The 19,192-nt window shown below is 39.6% G+C and overlaps 2 long non-coding RNA genes across 2 annotated transcripts in view; both read right to left on the bottom strand.

The window, feature by feature from the left end:
- Window positions 1–19,192, bottom strand: part of LOC106732604 (uncharacterized) — a 332,750-nt gene that overhangs the window by 254,251 nt on the left and 59,307 nt on the right. The gene's annotated exons all lie outside the window — the stretch shown is intronic.
- Window positions 11,373–19,192, bottom strand: part of LOC142829578 (uncharacterized) — a 32,868-nt gene continuing 25,048 nt past the window's right edge. The window contains exon 3 of the long non-coding RNA XR_012904122.1: window positions 11,373–14,120. This is a non-coding gene — a long non-coding RNA (uncharacterized LOC142829578). The remainder of the gene's footprint in view (window positions 14,121–19,192) is intronic.

A 19,192-nucleotide genomic window follows, 5' to 3' on the forward strand; every position in this document is an offset into this window, starting at 1 on the left:
TTCAAATTTACTGAAAATGCACAAAGGACAGAATCTTTTTAACAAGAAAGATAAGATTGATTCTAGACAGCTCCATTTCTAAAAGTCCTATGTATTGCGGAAGGCACTCTAAGGTCCATCAAATGCCACCAATGTTCAATGCCCTTCACTATAGCTCTAGACCTCTCCTATATCAGTCTATGGTAACATTTCAGTTCATAAATCCATGCATCAAAGACAATACATTCAGAGGCATGCATTGATAATCAAAGCATCACTTTGCCAAGTGTATCAAGTAGCAATGATCAATACAGTGTAAATATTGTACATATTTAATTTTTAGAGCATTTGGGGAGTTCTCTCTACCACACATTTACAAAACTATCAGATGTTAGGAGATTCAAAGTTTAGAACATTAGAGATATGCTACAAAGACTATCACTTATACTCTTCAACATCACTAAGAATCAAACCCAGGCCAAAGAGTGTTTTTAAGGAGTTACAGATGATGGCCATAGTCTATGTGAAATGCACTGGTAGTCTTCCTTCTTGTTTTGGATTCCTTAAAGTGCTCAACTAAGACTATTTAAACATCCCAGCTTCAAGACAGGACAGGAAGCATCCTTGATTAAATGCAGGCTATCTTGGCTGTAGGCACCAGTCTGCCCTTTAAGGAGCAGTATATTTCTTCACATCTGCCAATAGGAAAACCACCACTATATTTGGCATCAATTGGCAATATTATTTTATATTTATTATCTGACACATTATTCACTCTTGATTTACTGGTGAACTGAACCAGAAGAACAATGTGCTGCACTTATAGCATTGTAATAGGATGTAGTTATATAACATACACAACAATTTTCATCATCCATACAGTAGATAGAGAATACAGCAACTACCTGGGATATAATCTGGACTAACAATAAAATAAAGGACACTGTGTCTTTTAAGACTGTTTTTCATTCTCTGAGGGCAAATGAAAAATATTTGTGTGCTGATATTACTTTATATTTTCAGTCAGTCACATTGAATTAGCAGTTAGTTACACATCAGCCTTTTTTATTTTGCTCATCTTGAAAGAGTTCAACATTCATTCAGTAAACAATTTTACAAACAAGTCATGAACAATCAAGCCCGTGTTACTGCTAATGCTTTATTGTCATACTAGAACGGCTAATAGTTACGGTTAATAAAGTTTTTTTTAAATATATATAAACTTTTTTCCAATCTGTCATAATTTTGGCAAAATCTATTCTTTAAGGCAGAAATTTTCCATGTTTGGTCTCAGTCTAAGAGATTTCTTTGCCAAGTATGACAAAATATGATTCAGACATCTTTAGAGTTACTAAAATACAAAATATAACATAGTTTTACATAAAGTGATTGTGTTCCAAAATCTGAAACTTGGCAACTTCCACGATTCTGAATAAAATTAGTTTATATTAAAAAAGATGACCAATCTGCTATTAGCATGTTACCAGTGACATCACCTTGTTTCAATAAAAAGCGTTCAGTTGAAAATGTCTGCCAAGTATTACATCACATCAATCATGTTCATTTTTACATTTAAAACAGCTTTCTTTTATGCAAGTGACAAATAAGCATATTTCTTCACCATTCTGATTGCACAAAACAACTGTCAGCACTGGAACTAATACTGAAACTTGATATGTGATAAGACAGAAAATAAGGCTTTATCACTCCTACTTGTTTGTATTACAGACTAATTTGCCTCAAACTGTTCCTTATCTTCCTCTTTTTCGGGGCCAATATATTTGCATTGAACCTTATATTGGGAACGCTGAAGAATTCAATTTACCTTAAAAACCAAGAAAATACTCAGTTTTGATATATTTTTGCTTAAATAATTGCTTCCATATTTTTGGCTTCCTTTGGCTGCATTGTCAACTTTGTTTTCATTATTAGCTGATGAAATGAGGAAACTTTGTTTCCATCATACTGCCATGCAGATCACACATAATTAGAATTAATTTCTTTAATATCATGAGTCAAGTATTGTTTAACCCACTTCTTTCAAAAAAGTGCTCATTTTTCTTTATTTACCTTACTAGATTAGCAGAATTATAAAGGCTTCTTCAAAGCTTCCAAACACACTCCTCATATGTATATCCTACATGAATCTTAAAAGCATAGAATTGAGAAACAGACTCAAGAGATATAATAATAAAGTAGGTGATATCACCACCACTACCACCACCATCATGCTTCAAACCTAGCTGCATGCAGAGAAGAGGACTGTGTTAAACAAACCAAACCTCAGTCCAGATCCTATCAGTGAACTATTGTTATTCAAGAGTCCCAGAAAAAAGCACCCTCCTGTGAAGAACATTGATCACATCAGTTTTATAAATAGAATTTCCTGATGTTCAACAATTTTTGCTTCTCTTCTTCATCTTGTACCCATTACAACACATTTATTAAACTATGTGTTCCTCTACTCCATCTTTTCTAGAGACTCTTATTGTTCATTTTTGTCCAGAGTAGTTAGACATTTTGAACCACATCTTCAGCTGGTTTAAAAAGTTTTTATAGGCTCCACAAAAGTCACTACAGCTGCATCAATTTAAGGTTTGTCTACATAAACTATTAGTCTGAGGAAAGATGGGAATTTTACACAAACTGTGTAAGTCTTTCCATCTCCTGCTGCCTCCTTAAATGTCCTAATTACATAAAGCGATTGTGCGAGAAGTAATGAGGAGTATAAGAAATTTGGTTCTATTTTCCATTTAGTATGAGTATGGCCATAACAAAGGATTCTGAAAAGCTTTTATTATTCATTGGTATCAAAATAATTACAATAGATTAGAGATGCACCAAACTGAAATCGTGGAACTGATCTCCCTACATTTAAAAAAAAATGGAATGGAAGGGTAGTTGAGGGTTTAAAATATGAACAAAATTACAAAAGATTCAAATATTACACTTGCCTCTTTCTATAGTGGGTTGAACCAAATTTCCAACTCAGAACTTTGTCAGAGTATTCTGCATTTAGCTAAAATACCTAAACACTTTTTTGAAGAAACCATATGCAGTAAATTCTATTAATTCTTAGTATATGATTTCCAAATAAGCCATTTAGAATGCCTAGCCAAATTAGACTGATGATAAATTATTCACCTTTTGTGGTAAAGTGTTTTGGGGCCCCTAAATCAATGGTTCAGCCACTATAAATGAAACAAGATTCTCTCTATATTGTGTTCTCTAACAAAATCTTTTTTTTAGTGCACTAGTACATAAAAGATCAATAGCATGTGTTATGCACTAAACTAGGGCAATGCTGTTACATATGTTACTCTGAAGAGTAACACATAAGGACCACTGGACAAATCATTTTGTAGATCTTCTAACATCTACAACGATTACATGCCAAAATCCTGATCAGTTCCAACAGATTGGGATAGGGGAGAAAAGTAGATTAAACATGTTCTTCTGGTGGAACTAGTCAAAGAAAACTTCATGTGGTGAATCTCACATAATGTATGAAAAACATGCACAGGGGACAGGAAATTAAGCAAATCTGGGCCTCGGTTTCTTCTACTGTGCTGTTCTTACTTGCTGTCTCATTGACTGCCAAGTGAGACCCATCAACTTCTGCAAATAATATTTACACATGGGGAGCTGCAGTTGTCATTTAACCTTCCCAATAGTATAATAATACAGCAGGCATGTTTGAAGAATCCTCCACAAAGATTTGTTTCCCACTTGCTCTCTTGGTTGTAGGTAAGATACTGCAGTGACTTGAGAAGAGCAAAAGCAGGTAAGAAGATAAATAGAACGAAAGACAGGCCAAAGAAAATGAATGTATATGCTGCAATTTTATGGCAAAGTCATTTCCTCAACAGGAGAATAGTAAAATTAAGGCTATGATGTGGCCAAATTTTCTAATAAGCAACACTTTCCAAATCTTCTTCCTGCATGCTTCCTGGGAATTGGATGCAACTGATGCATATAACTGACTTTTTGCATGCTCTTCTCAACCACTAGCCTTGGTGACAATGAGCGTGCACACACACACTTAACTATAGTATTGCTACTCTAACATGCTTCCTGATGCATCATAGTATGTAGAATCATTTACCAACTGTGACATACTGTGTTTCCTATTTGGAAAATGTATGCTATTTTTATCACTGGAGTAACCCATTCTCCAGACAAAGTGGTTAAAATGAGCTTCTTCGGTGACTTTGGATAGGCATAATGCAAAGCATTGTTACTTCTGATTAATACAGACTCATAGGGTATGTCTACACTACCCCCCTAGTTCGAACTAGGGGGGTAATGTATGCATACCGAACTTGCTAATGAAGCCTGGGATTTGAATTTCCTGGGCTTCGTTAGCATAAAGCCGGCGCCGCCATTTTTAAAAGCCGGCTAGTGCGAACCCCGTGCCGTGCGGCTACACGCGGCACGGACTAGATAGTTCGGATTAGGCTTCCGTGGAACGAGGCGTACAGATAGTTCGGATTAGAAGCCTAATCCGAACCATCTAGTCTGTGCCGCGTGTAGCTGCGCGGCACGGGGTTCGCACTAGCCAGCTTTTAAAAATGGCGGCGCCGGCTTTATGCTAACGAAGCCCAGGAAATTCAAATCCCGGGCTTCATTAGCAAGTTCGGTATGCATACATTACCCCCCTAGTTCGAACTAGGGGGGTAGTGTAGACATACCCATAGGTACTTTGAGAAATCTTGAAAGATGGTAAAGGAAACAAGCTTAACAAGGAAACACAGGATTTTTTTTTTCCAATTCTCAGTGCATTTTTTAGGCCTGAGTTTAAACCCTGAGTATTTCCACAGATTTCATCCACATTATAAAAGGAATGAGCTTTCCCTTCTTCTATAAGCACTTATGCCTAAACAGCTACACTGGCCCCAATCCTGGGCTGCACTCTAGCTCTTTCACCCTTTAGAAAGCAGACGAGTTTCTGCAATGAATAATTCCCCCACTGAGAGTAGGGATCCTGGTGGAATGTGATAGGGCATTTGCCCTGAACTGGCCCTTTAAGGGTAAAATCCCATGCCTGAGCAAGGGCTGAGAGTGAAGCCCTAGCTGAGGCAGTTCTTGCTAAAGATAGCCTAGGTGGGGGCTATATAACGGACTCCGGGAGGGAAGGGGGGGAAACTGACTGGTGCTCTGGACAGAGAGCAGTAGTGACCTGACTGCCAGGGAAGCAGGAGGCTTCCTGGAGATACAGCAGTGCTGGGGAAGGAAGGCAGGCAGGGCTGGGGAGGATCTGGCCAACCAAGCTCCCAGGCTGCAGGGCCTGAGGCAAGGCCTGAATCTACGGGGGCTGCAAGGGGCAGCCATGGTAGGCAGGGGCGCAAAAGCCTGAAAATTATTGGCATAAGGGCATTGCACAAGAGCGGTTTTCTTGCAGAAGAAGGGGCAGTGCAGACAGCTCCTTCTGGAGCAAGAGCCTCTTCTGAAAAAAAATGGTGGCTCATTAGGTATGCAAATGAGGCTCGGCGATATTCCACGCTTAGCCTCGTTTGCATATTTCTGACACAAGAAGCCACAAGGGTAGACATAGCCTGATTATTTTGGGTTGCCAGCTCTTGAAGACCAATGCAGCATTGCCTGGAGCAGTTCTAGCCAATGCAGGGATCTGGTGCTGCCCGCATCAGGGCCACAATCCCAAAGGTGTATACATGGTTTGTAATCACCTTTGTTCTTTCCACAAATTGTAGTTCATAAACTGTGACTTCTAGATGCAGCTAAGAATCAGGCCCAAAATGATCAAACATCGGATTTACATCTATTGGAACTTTAATAGAAAGGCTTCAAAAAATGAAAAGCAATTTTTCCCTTCTGATATTTCTTTTAAGATAGATTGGGGATCAGACCTAGTTAGCAAAATAAAACTGATCTTATTAATCATAATGAACATGGAGAGTGTTCTTCCTTCAATTTCCTGCAGCATAGACAGCACCAAAAGTCAAGTTAAGCTATTTCAACTTCAGACACGCCAGCGGTTCTCAAACTTTTTGGGCTCCGGGGCCCTTTACATACGTAAAGATTTATGCGGAGCCCCAGCGGTCCACTGATTGTATGTGTTGTACCTATTGATGTTTCCAGTGTATCAACCTTGCAGAGCCCCTGGAGATGTCTTGCAGAGCCCTGGGGCTCAGGGGAGCACAGTTTGAGAAACACTGAGCTACGCAATTAACATAGCTGAAGTTGTGTAATTCAACTGTGTCCTGTAGTGTAGGCATACCCTTTCTCTGGTTAACTTGTTAAAAACAAGTACAAGGATAACACTCCCCCCCCCCCCCACACACACACACACCCTTACATCAGTAAACTTTATTCATGTACACAGTGCCATTTGAATCAACAGGCCTGCTCCCAAAACTAGAATTTGCAAAATTAGAGCCCTGAAAGGAATGGCACAGATGATCTGTGCTAGCTGAATACAAAGTGTTAATAGTGTCACCAGTTACTAGAAATGAGCTGCTGCAAGGAGTGTAACTGATACAACATGCTTATTCGGCCTCCCGCGCACTCTTATGCTTCTCAGCGCGCACACTTTTCAGCAAAGGTCAGGAATGTGGACTGAGATATCGGTATGTCTCATAACAGGTGAAGTCTTGGGAATTAACAGCAAGAGGCAAAGCTATCAAAGGTGTCATTGCCTCTTAGGAAAAATACAGTGTAATCAAAATGACAAATCTAAAGAATTTTTTAACATAGTCGTTCCAACAGCAAACTGAAAAGAAGTCTTGTCAGGAGGGAAATATGGTCATAAACTTCTTTTTGCATAGCAACACTGAGTGCCCAACCAGCATTAGTGGAATTCTGCTCCAAATGCCAAATGATCCACACTCTGGCCACATGTTCTTTGTTGCACAGGGGTCCTCTGAGTGCTAACTCACATGTGGTAGAATTATAGGCTTTGGCAATGAGGATGGAAAATGGTCAATTCTGCATCAGCAATAAAAAAGGGTTTTTTTTTTTAAATAAAACTAAACTTCCTTATTCCTGGATTCTTCCACAGAGAAAACTATCTACCATGACAAAATGTCCCTCCTCTCTCTGGCAATTCTGTGCTGTAGAGTGTTACGTGCTAACGACCAACAAGAATCTGCCCTATCCTGGGATGAAGGTATGTCCTCAAAAGATCAAGACCAGAGCTGCAGCCACCACTCAACACAGCCTCCACATTGTTTACATATTATGAATATTTTAAAAAAATAAATAAGGTTTCATTTTTCTTGCTCATTTTATAGATTCCCTTTTGTTTTATACCCCAGGGCTCATATCAAGAGCTGTCTTGAATTCAGGGAGGTAACTAAGTTGTGCAATTTAGCCTCCCACAAAGAAAATGTTGACTTTTTTTCCCCCCCTCTATCTTCCATCCAGAGGCTTTCAGCCAAATAGATTTGAGATGGAGAGATGCCCAGATTTCTTGCAGCACTCATTCACCTAACTGTGCTAGTTTATTGTACATTCTGTGGTACTGGAATATATCTGACTCATTGAGAATTCTACTGACCCATTTTGCAGCACTGTGATCCCAGAGATACAATAATCTGCTCTACTAGAACATGGAGGGGTCAATGTTCCAATGGCTGCACAGGTTGGATGATCTGCATTCAGCTGCCAAGGATAAAATAGTATTCTGACACAGATGTGCTTCAACTCCAGCTGCACTCACACCTCTTAAATACTACACACACTGAAAAAAAGCCTTTCAAAACTGTCTTGTTGGCAGTTTTTAACAGCAATCACCTCCATAACCATGGTCCATTACTGGCACTTAACAATTGGTCCTTTGGAATGGTGAACAAACCAGTCGTTGAAATCATGTAACCCACACAGCTGTCTTTGCTTAACTGTGAGCGTGTGTGACTGCATTCTGATCACGGACTGGATGGGATGTTGCCTCCCAGGATTTTTAACTGCCAGTGTTTCACTGGTTTTCAAGAGGTTAGAAGACTGTTTGTGTTTCCATGTCTTGGCCAAGTACCACAGTCGAAGGATCTTTCCTGCAGAGAGATGAGGTTGATATAAAGCCTGATTTACAAGCAAATTCATTCTGACATCTATTCTGTTGCACAACTGAACTTTAGCGAACAGCAGCCCTTTCAGCTGCTATTACATGGAGCATCCTAGAGTCACTTAGGCTACGTCTAGACCACAGCTTCTTGCACAAGAAGCATTTTTTGGAAGAGATCTTCTGAAAAAAACTTCTTGCAACAGAGAGCAACCACACTGCAAAAGAAAATCGGAAAAGCAATGCACTTTTTGGAGAGATAGTGTCCAGGCAGTGTGGATGCTCTCACATATAAGCAGTGATTGCTATGGCTAGAATGGCCACCAGGGCACCTGTGCTTTTTCCTCTTCCTTATTCTTCCAAAAAAAAAAAAAAAAAAAGTGACCTTTCCCATCCACACATTCTTCCTCACATAATGAGGATTACCAATACCGTAAAAAGCCTTCTGTTCTTTAGATTTAATTGTGAAAACGCAATTGCGTTGTGGATGTTCCTCAAGTTTTGTCGGAAAAACAGACATTTTTCCAACAAAACTCTGTAGTTCAGACATACCTTAAGTGACCTTGCAGTAGCTGCTTATTCTGGAATTCACAAAACCTTGTTCAAGTCACCAATTGTGCTGGAATGAAGTGTATATTTGGATGCCCGGGAGTTCCTAGCACCTTTTTGCACCTAAGTTCAAAACTCATGCTAGTTCTGGGGGCTGAGTGCTGTAAATAGGAGAGTGCCAGAACACAATTAAGACATGGAGCCCCCAGTCAGCACTTTCAAAAGATTTATAGGCTCCCCCATATGCAGCCAAGTGCTTCTGACTTGGTTGTGTCAGAAGCACAACTAAGGCTATGTCTAGAATACAATGACCTATGGAAAAAAGCTACGCAAAATGCACTCCACAATTTGCGTACCTTTTTCCAATAGTTTTTTTGGAAGAGGCTTGTCTGAAATTTGGTCAATCTACAAATTTCAGAAAAATGTCCTCTTTTGGAAGAGCCCTTCTTCCACATGGAAGGAGGAAGACAGGGCTTCCGAAAAAGCACATCTGCTCTTCTGCAAAAAAAAGCAGAAGAGCAGACACGTTCCCTGGATGCAGTGGAGTTTCTGGGATTTTGGAGGTATCCTGGAAAAACCATGTAGTGTAGACATAGCCTAAGCCAGCCCATCTAGAACCCTTGCCATGCTGACTTAAAATAAAAAGACAGTAACACATGTAGGCAAACGAAAGTGAACACAGTGTATTGACGTGTGATTGATTTGCATGCAGTCAATCAATTGCTCCCAGTCATTCTCCTTCTCTTGCTATGGATTACTTATGAGATTACATTCCATCTCATCATTTTGAGTTTCTGGTGTGATGCATGTTTCCTGGGCCTGAGTGTATTTTTCTATTACTCAGCAGCCTCAACAGCATATTTGGAGCCCAGAACAGGAGAGGAATGATGTGGCAGTTTGGCTGGGTACCATGTCAGCATATGATAGCTGGTAGAGCCAGACTGGCCAACTAGCTTGCACACATACAGCAGGATCTAAACTCTCAAAATTTCAGTACTGCTCACCCTCATAATTGCAAGTTCCTGTGATATCCATTGAGCACTTGAATTCCATTAACACACCCACATCATCTCTGAAAATTGCCCTGCAGTTATCTGTTTCAGTTTTCTCATCTGTAAAACGGTGGTAACAAGGTTACTTCAGAGATATTGTGAGAATTAAAGTCTGTAAAGTGTTTTGAACATGAGAACTTGTGGCGCTAGAGGTAAACACTTATTATATTTTGTAAATGCTAACTATTGACTTATTACAACAGCCAGACTATCCTACAATGACCCAGTGACACCAACAGTCAACAATACAACTTAAGTTGTTCTGAAAGTTCTTTGAAGTTACCCCTAACAACTCTGGTCCTGCTATTAGTGCAGCTTGTCCTGAAAAAAGAACAGTATGGTAAGATCCATAAAGGGAGACCATAACTCTAAGCATGGGGTAAACCCTCTTTTCATTACACAGTTACATATGATGTTGAATAAAGAAAAAAATATATAGCACCACTTTGACCTTACATTCAGCTAGGCCATATGCACTATCTGCCCATTTTATACAAAACATTAAGGCTACGTCTATACTATAACGTCTATAATGGCCATTCTTGCACAAAAACTTGTGGCGCGTCTACACTGCATTCGCATTCTTCCACAAATACATTTACAGTAAGGTGTCAGAACAGAGGGCTTCTTGTGCAAGAGTTATTCCTCTCCCCACGAGGAATAAGCCTTCTTGCGCAAGAGCTCTTGTGGATGGGCAACAAGGGTTTCTTACGCAGAAACCTCTATGGCTAAAATGACCATCAGAGCTTTCTTGCACAAGAGACCATCCACACTGCCATGGACACTCTTGTGCAAAAGTACATCTCTTGCACAAAAGCACATGGCAGTGTGGAAGCACTCTTGCGCGAGACCTTTTGCGAAAGAACTCTTGTGCAAAACAGTTCTTGTGCAAAAAGCCTGCAGTGTAGACGTAGCCTATGTTATTAAATAGTAAGAAACAATATTTTACTCCTAAAAAAATTAAAGGAATTTCTCTCAGATGGGGGTTAGAAGGAACAATGACCAGATACACAAGCATATGCATTTTTAAATGCTAAATATACATGTACGACTTCAAAAATGTAATAGTCCTCCTGGGAAGGGAGGAACCCATTAGTTTCAGGCCAGGATTCTTTTTTAAACTATTCCCTTTCCTTCCTCAAATCTGGAGTCTGTAAGAATCATTTCAAAGCTTTTCTCCCACATTCACTGACTTTGTTTCATAAACATCCTCCTCCTTGGCATTGTCTCTAACTTTTAATATATATTTCATCAAACATATTAAAAGTAAATAATTAGATTATTTATACATTGATTGTGTGCTGTGGTGATGAATTAAACAATATGAGACTGTGGAGACAGTTTCTTCTGACATTTCCAAACAATGTTTGACAGCCTCTTTCATATTATGAAGATAAAATTGCCTCAGGGAAGTCTATTTTTCCGGAATGGAGGAATTGAGAGAGCTGCATGTCATGACATTAAAGCTGCAAGATAGCAGTGTTACTTCTGCTGTTGTAGCGTCCTCCCAAGAGGAGGCACCATATGAGGTAAAACCAGGAGAGAAGTAAAAAGGATCTCAGCAAGGTGTTCTGGTGTATTATTTTAGGTTCCTGATGCAATTCCATTGTCTTCAGAGATGAGTCTGCCTTATATGGTTGTACAATCGAATAACTTCATATTTTAACAGAGAAATACAGCTCAATCTATAAATTGCTAAACTAAAAAACATATTTATTAGAAAATGTGGCATAAGAAAAAGGGTTTTGTTTCTGCCTGGGGGATGAGAGGAGAAGGGTACCTCTAGCAGGGTTGGTAACACATTTAGGCAGATCCCAGAAAAAAAAAAAAAAAAAAAGACACTGCAATAGTAGAGTGGAAAACAGAGACAGAAAAAAAGGGGGCCATGGACACAAGAGTCCTGATCATACTTCATTGTTGCCAATGGGTGTTTTTCTATCAACTTACATGGTGGCAGTATAAAATGAAAGAAACAGATGGGTCCCCTGCAAACAGGGAAAAAAAACAAAATAGCTTTAAGAAAAGAGAGAGATTGATTTAAATGGGAAGGAAAGTTAAAAGAGAGACCTTTTAAGGAGAGATCAGAAGGAGAAGCCAAATACTGTTTCCGTGCACATGTTTATTCCTATTTAATATTTATAAAATGTAGCCATCACCCACAGTGCATGGGTTAACATGTATTACCATTGGAATTCTCACAATGATTAAACATAGCTTTTGTGGCATATATCAGAGGCTTGATTTTCTACTGTGAACCTTAACTAATCCAGTGACAGTACCCACCCCCCAAAGCATACATTTCCCTTTATTGCGGAAGGTAACACTTCAGGATCTGTAATATGATTCCTGGTTATCTGAACCAACTGCTTGTCCAAGCATAAGCCATTCACCAGGCCCAGAATGACACTGAAAAATGGGACTGAACCCCAAATCCTTAAAGCCTATGACTTAGTGGTGAAACTCCATTAACTGCAATGCAGGAATGAATCAGGAATCCATATTTACAAGATGTTGAATACAATGCAACATTCAGAAGCACAAAACATTGCAAATACTCCATATTGAAAGAGTGACTGTTTCCTTAGTGTTGCCATGGCATTTAGACTAAACTTACTGGTTGGTGGTCTATGCTAGGCCAACCTGCTTTTTCTATAATGCCTCTCTTTTTGGACAGAAGTTTTAAAAATTATGAAAACTGAATACTTTGTTAAATCATTCGATAAAACACTTAATTTATTAAATAGCTATTTTAATTGTCAAAGCTGAGTTTAAAGAAAACCAGAATTGGTTAGAGCCAATAGAGTTTTCCATTTACTTGCATGAATAAAACATAAATATTATAGGTCCAATAATTAAAAAAAGAGAACTTCTTTTATTAAAAATGATTAATGCTTAGAAAGCAGCTTAAAGGTTGGAAAAGAAATTGTTCAGTGCACTTGGCTACTGGAAAAGTCATTTTTAGTAGTTAACCCTCAGAGCTGTTCAACATCTGGAAAATAAACTTATTTTATTATATATTTAATATTAAACATCATGTAGTTTGCATTTAAAAAGTAAGATTTTATAACTGAACTCAGTAAATCACTAAATGGCTTTGTAGGCTTAGACAATAGACATATATGGATATGTACAGTACAGGGGATTTAAGTTGAGAGGTGTTCACTGATTCTAAAAGAAGTTCCCACAAATAATGGCTTGTTAGATATGTAAGCATTGAGAGCTCAGTCCTACAAAATGTTAAGTATCCTTGAGAGATGCTCATTAGAATAAAATAAGTTCTCTGGAGTTATAGGAATACTCAAAAGACATGTATCTGCAAATTGCTGGATTGAACACTCATTGAATTAAGGGCACTCTGCTCCTCATAGGATGTTACTGTGGATCTGGGATACAAATTCAAAAACAGTTTAAAATCCCTTAATCAGAGCTAACTTTTCACGATTGTCAGGGGGCTGAGTAAGAATTTTTCATCACCTGTTTTATATCCATATAGATACACACATTCAATTGGACACTGGAAAATAAGTTGTATGATTTGATAAGCATTAATTATCAGGACAGGAACAATACAGATTTATATACAAAGTGACAGAAAAATCAGTGGCAATATAAACATAAAACAAGAAAGAAAACAAGACTGAAATTTTCAGCAGTGCCAAAGGGTGCTGAAATTGGTACCCAAGCCCCATTGAACACCAGTGGAATTAGGGTGCTCAGCTCCTTAAGGTGCCTTTGAAAATTCTAGTTCCAAAGTCTATTTCATTCCAACGTGTCATTAATGCTCAGGAAATACCATCTGTCTTAAAGCAGATTGCTTAAATCAGGAATGATTAATAAATTTTCCAGCACTCTGTTAGAGGACTCTAGATCTTATTCTGAACATTTAAACCATTATAAATTTGGAATAACTCCACTGGCATAGTATAGAAAATCAGTTTCCCTGGACAAAACATGATACGAGGACAAAACATGAACTGTGGGCCTGGATGAAATAGGAGTAATTAAGGATTGTGCTGTAATTGCTGGCTTAATTATGGTACAGCTTAATTCCTCAGAGATGATAGATCTTCCTTTCAGTACTGTGACACCTGCCCATTTGGCTAGCTGCACTCCATTCAGGAAACATGAGTTTTTTGCAGTTGTCTCATCCATAATACAGTAGCTTTGGCTTGCAAAGTTGAGGGTTTGAGCGCTTATATGTAATAGAGAAGTGTGACTGGACAACAGTCTATCAATCCTTGGACTTCCATGATTTATAAGCCATTCCAGAGCATAATTATGAAGGTTGTCTTGAATCTTCAGTGTCTACTTCTAGAAATGTGTCAGGCATAATTAACAAGTCCAGGGGATCTCTTCCAATGCTTTATCACTTCTCCCAATCAAATACCAAAGAGGTGAATACAGTACATGGTGTTTTCTTTCGTCCCCTGAATCTCTTCAATACAAATACGACTTTCTTTTGCTCTCAAAAGAACTCCAGGGTTACTCCACTTTCTTTTACAAATTTTTTCCTCTTACTAAAACTAGAAGCAGGAAAAGCATTAATTTTAAATTAGAACTTTTCTTATTTCCATAGTACAAGCTTCCATTTACTGTAGTTAGGTCACAAACTAAAAACTTTTCTACCTCTTGAAAACAGCAATTTAAATTAATGGAAAATAAGTTACACGAAACCAGAATCTTATTTAAAAAAAATAAAAAATAGAATTTGCATAAAGCCACCAACATTCCCATATTTCCCCACTTCTCCTCAGAGGACTTCCTGGGCTCTTGGGCAAGGGAGGGAAGCTAGCTCTGTGTTCCCAAAAAAGGTGGGGCCTCAGGCGGAAGGAGCGAGCCCGAGTCAGCTGGCCTGCAATATTACCTGAAGTGCTCCATGCTACACCCCTCCAACCCAGCCCTTAGCCTCTCTGGAGCACATATGCAGCACTCCTGCAGCAATTTAAAGGCCACCACCTCTGCCAGCATAGCAACATTGGGAGTCCTGGGCCCTTTTGAATTTCCGGGCCCGAGGGCAATTTCCCTTCCCACCCCCACATCAACAGATCTGTCTATTCTCCTACCCTCCCATTGACTCTTCTTCAAGCCTGAACCAATATGGGTCTATTGAACAAAAAGTGAAGACACATGGTGGCCAAACATGTACTGGAAGAGCTAGGCAGACCTCGGGAGAAGCACAGCCAGTCGGTCTGCATTTATCTGGGCTGACCAGCCAAATCCTAAGGAAATCCTAATGGAGCAGGACCCAGTGCAAAGGAGCAATCCCATTGGCACTCTGTCACCTGAAGGATTCCTTCTTCCTCTAGTCTCTAAGGAACTCCCTAAACACACAGCCTGCATATTCTGTGTTTAAACTGAGATGAACATTTACAGCAAAATATAGCGGCCCAGTCACAGATGACTTCAGAGTCCAACTGTTCACAGCTGCTCAGAGAAAAACAGTTATTCTGATTAACTCCCTTATTCCACTATAAGATGGTACCTTAAAACAAACTAGTGAGAGAAGGGGCAAGTCTGTGAGCTATAGTATGTGTTGTGAGAGCTTTTTAAGTCCTCGACACACCTCACTTCTTGCCTCCCACCCACATGCATTTTCAAAGAAATAGAAACCTTTTTCTACTGGAGTGCTACAGTTTTAAATAGGAGTCCTTGTTGACAGCATGTTCAGGCACATCAGCTGACTTCTCCATTGGCTCTGCATCTTCCACAGAAAATCCCTTATGCCACAGAAATTCCCCAGTGAACTCACACAGCCACTATGTGGTCACTTTGCGTTTGTAGAGATAGTAGATAATGATGTTGGCTGTGATTCTCCACTGCTTTCAATCTTGGGCAGTCCTTTACATTTGTGTAACTTCTATATTAGTGTAAAATGCTACCAAAATCTGCATCCTCCTTTCTCTTAAACATTGTATAAAGGAAGTAAGGCTGCTAGAATACAGCTCTTTGTACCTAGCTCATAACTCCTTGCATGTCAACCAATGATGATATTTTGAAAAGGCAATATGCCACTAATGATAAAAGAACAAAGAACAGTGTCCCTGGTAAGCAGTGCTAGAACTGATACTGCCTGCACTTAAGTTCAATTTCAACAAAAGATTGAACAACAGATATCTGATTTCCAATATGCAATAGACCCTGGCCTATCCCTGTCCTTCTTGGCTTCCTGAAATAAGCAATTCCATAATCCCTGGCCATTCATTTCCTCAAAAACAGTGGGATTTTGTTGCTATGTGCTTGCTAAGTAGCTCCTATGTTTCCATCCAAAAGGTGATTACCTGCCTCACAGAGATGTGAAGCTTAGTAGCTAAGGATATGTCTAGACTACATGCATCTGTTGCGTTCCCTGTCGACCGATCCGCATCTTGACTGCCGCGCTGTGCCGACGATCAGCTGAGCCAGCACAGCACAGTGGCCATTTTTATTTTAATAAAGCCAAGGATATTTAAATCCGGGCTTCATTGACTATGTTGGGTAGTCTAATTTACATGCCTCTGGCGACAGAAGCATGTAGTCTAGACATACCCAAAGAGACTACATTTGACTCTGGATTAAGCAAGCTTCTGCCATTAAGATGCAGGGAACCTGTGGATAAACCTGTGGGAACCTGTGTCCAAAGATGAGCCGGCTTACAGTCACCGGGGGAGGGGGCAGGCCTGGAATGTGGCCTGAAGCACTCACTACTTTCTCCAAATGGCCACATTCAATAGAGCCCATAGAAGCCCTAATTACAGTTAAACAACATTGGCCATTCTTCTGAGCCAGAAGTTTGTTTTGGTACAGGGAGGTGTAATTTGTAAATGCTTATTTCTCTGCCTCAGTAGCAGTGGATCCAGTCCAATCTTGGTAAAGGGCTTTGAGATCCTTCAGAAAAATACACTGCTTGCTAAGCATGATTAGTGTATTATTTGTTCCAAATGCAGTGCAATTTTTGCTTATTTTTCAGATTCTTCCTTTTAGTTTAATCCTTTTCTTGTCATTTAGGATCTCCTCTGTCAAGGCCATGATGAATTTTCTGGATGAAAAACCAAGACTTCTACAGCACAAAATCCTTATAGCTTTGCTATTCCCATGTTACAGGGACCTACAGCCAACAGCGAAGCCAAAAGGACTAACTCACTGTCCAGAATACTAAACGTATCATAAAATACAGTAGGGAAGAGTCGAGAGGAAGGGAATAGAGAGGGAATCAAAAGGAAAAAATGAAACTGTTTACTCCCTTATGGCTTTGATTGTGTAGCAAAGAGGTCTAGTTATAGCAAAAAAAAGTTTGGCTTAGTCCTGCAACAGCCCAAGGTTTTGGACAGAAGCGATGTTATAATGTATAATTATATAATTTACTTGAACAGTTGCTTTCCATATGGGAAGTAATGGATTTGCCCAGCTGCATTTTGGCAAAGACTGAACCTACCATTATTCAGGGTAGAACAATTCTGCTGAAATTTGGAAATCCTACAGAAAGTATCTGTACATTTCTCTGATGGTTCCTGACACTGTTTCTTTTTCTAAGAAAAATATATCATTTCACCCTGCTTTATAAGAGCTCTCAAGCCATATTCAACACATGGGATTTTCAAGATAACCTGATTGTATGCGCTTTTGCCGCAGTCCAAAATGAGATAACCAGCAATACTGCATTGCTCTGTTGCTACAACAAAGGGGCGCCTGGGGAAGCAAAGAAAGGGTGGTTTTCTTTTGAACGTTCTACAAAATTATTCTTAGAAGGCAAAATGTGCTTTGAATTAATAGAATTGTTTCACTTTCTTTCAGTTGCTTTATAGCCTACATCTCAGTTCAAACCTCTGTCTTCTGTATCAATAACCAAGTAACTGAGGAACAACATGATCCTCAGCAGCGACAGGGGAGAAAGCAGAGTTTTACCCTTCTGTAAATACAAATCCCACTATCTCAGATATAGGCACAAGTTTGGTCAGGTCTACTGACTGGGGGAGAAGCAAAGCAGGCAGTTGCCAAAGAGCCCGCGGCTCCTGGCTGCCGCCACTGCAACACCTGCAGTCCTGGATCCTTTAAATCACAGCTGGAGTGCCACAAGGTGCACTCCAGGCAGCACTGAAGGTTAGGCGGGAGTGTACCATGGCCCAAGCGGTGCTGAGGGCCCTGGTCCTGCCCCTTCCACCCGAGGTTCCCCCCCCCCCACCCGTCTTGCCCACAGGCCTAGTGAAGCTGTTGGCACCCCTGAGTTTGGTAACACCCTTTTGATGTTTTGGGGAATTTCCTTTATGCTCTGTGTGCATAAGAACCTCAGCTGAAAAGATCTTTGTGATACCAATAGTCACAGGCCCCATCATCCTGTCACATCAATGTCAAGAACTGAGAGGTTTTCAAAATAAAATAAAGAGAATCAATAACCACACTGTTTGGCATATACACATGGAATATAAATTGTGGAGTGATCAAGGTAGAATTGAGAAGCCTCAAAGACTGTCATACTTTCAGAAGACTGATGCACAAATGACCTAGCTACCAGAAACTCCGATATCCTTAAACATGAGTCAAATGCACATTAATTGGTAGCCTTCATATGGCTAATCTTTTTAGAATATTGTACACAACATTGTTTTATCAGGCATATGCTATTTAACTTTATGTCACCCAAAGATGGAAAAGATGTGTGTCCATGAGGAAAATTACAAACCAGACAAGGGAGTACCGAAAGCGGTTCCACAGATGCCATTATAGCCCATAACTTTTTCAGTATCCCAGAGGGAAATTACCTCATATTTCTTGTGTTCTCATTTACCTGACACATGTTTTTATTACAGAAAATTTAAAGATATAAAATGTATTCCATGAAATTCCTCCAAGAAACAATTTGCCACATTATATTGTCTTGTTTATCTTTTTGAAACAGAGTTTTGAGAAGCAAAACAACAGTGGCCTGGACAATCTATGAAGGGCATCTGACAGCCTTAGCACAGCTCATGAAGAGCCCATGGAGCTGAAGGTCTTCTGCTAATTCATGTGGCTAAATCCACTGCCACTTTTTATAGGAAAAAGGTACACAAATGGCACTCTGCAATTTGTTACCTTTTTCCGATAGTTTTGTCGGAAGAGGCTTTTCTGAAATTTGTCCCGTCTACACTGGGCCACATTTTGGAAAAATCTCCTCTTTCGGCATGAGGAAGAAAAGGCTTCCAAAAGAGCACATCCATTCTTCCACAAAAAGTGTCGGAAGAGCAAACACATTACCTGGACGTGGTGGAGTTTTTCCGGGATACCTCTGGTATCTTGGGAAAACTCCGAAGTCTAGACATAGCCTGAGAGTATTAAAATAGCCATGCTTTGTTTCAAGGATCTGTTGGTACCTACTCCGATTGGTTATGGCATAAATAAAATGAGACTATATTACACAGACAATGCAATAGAAATCTTCAGAATGGATTTTTAAAATCTGCTTAAGTCCTTGTCTTCAGAGGTAAATAAGACTCAATGTGAAGTCAGTCAGTTTTAGGCGCTCCACTTATCTGAAAATCGGACTCTCATAAAGCAAGTATTCACAATAGAGCTAGTAGACCAAATCAGAACTATTAGACAAAGCATGAAGCAACTGTGAGCTACCAGATGTAAAGGGGAG

The sequence above is a fragment of the Pelodiscus sinensis genome, chromosome 5 (genome assembly GCF_049634645.1).
Source record: "Pelodiscus sinensis isolate JC-2024 chromosome 5, ASM4963464v1, whole genome shotgun sequence".
Lineage (NCBI taxonomy): Eukaryota > Metazoa > Chordata > Testudines > Trionychidae > Pelodiscus > Pelodiscus sinensis.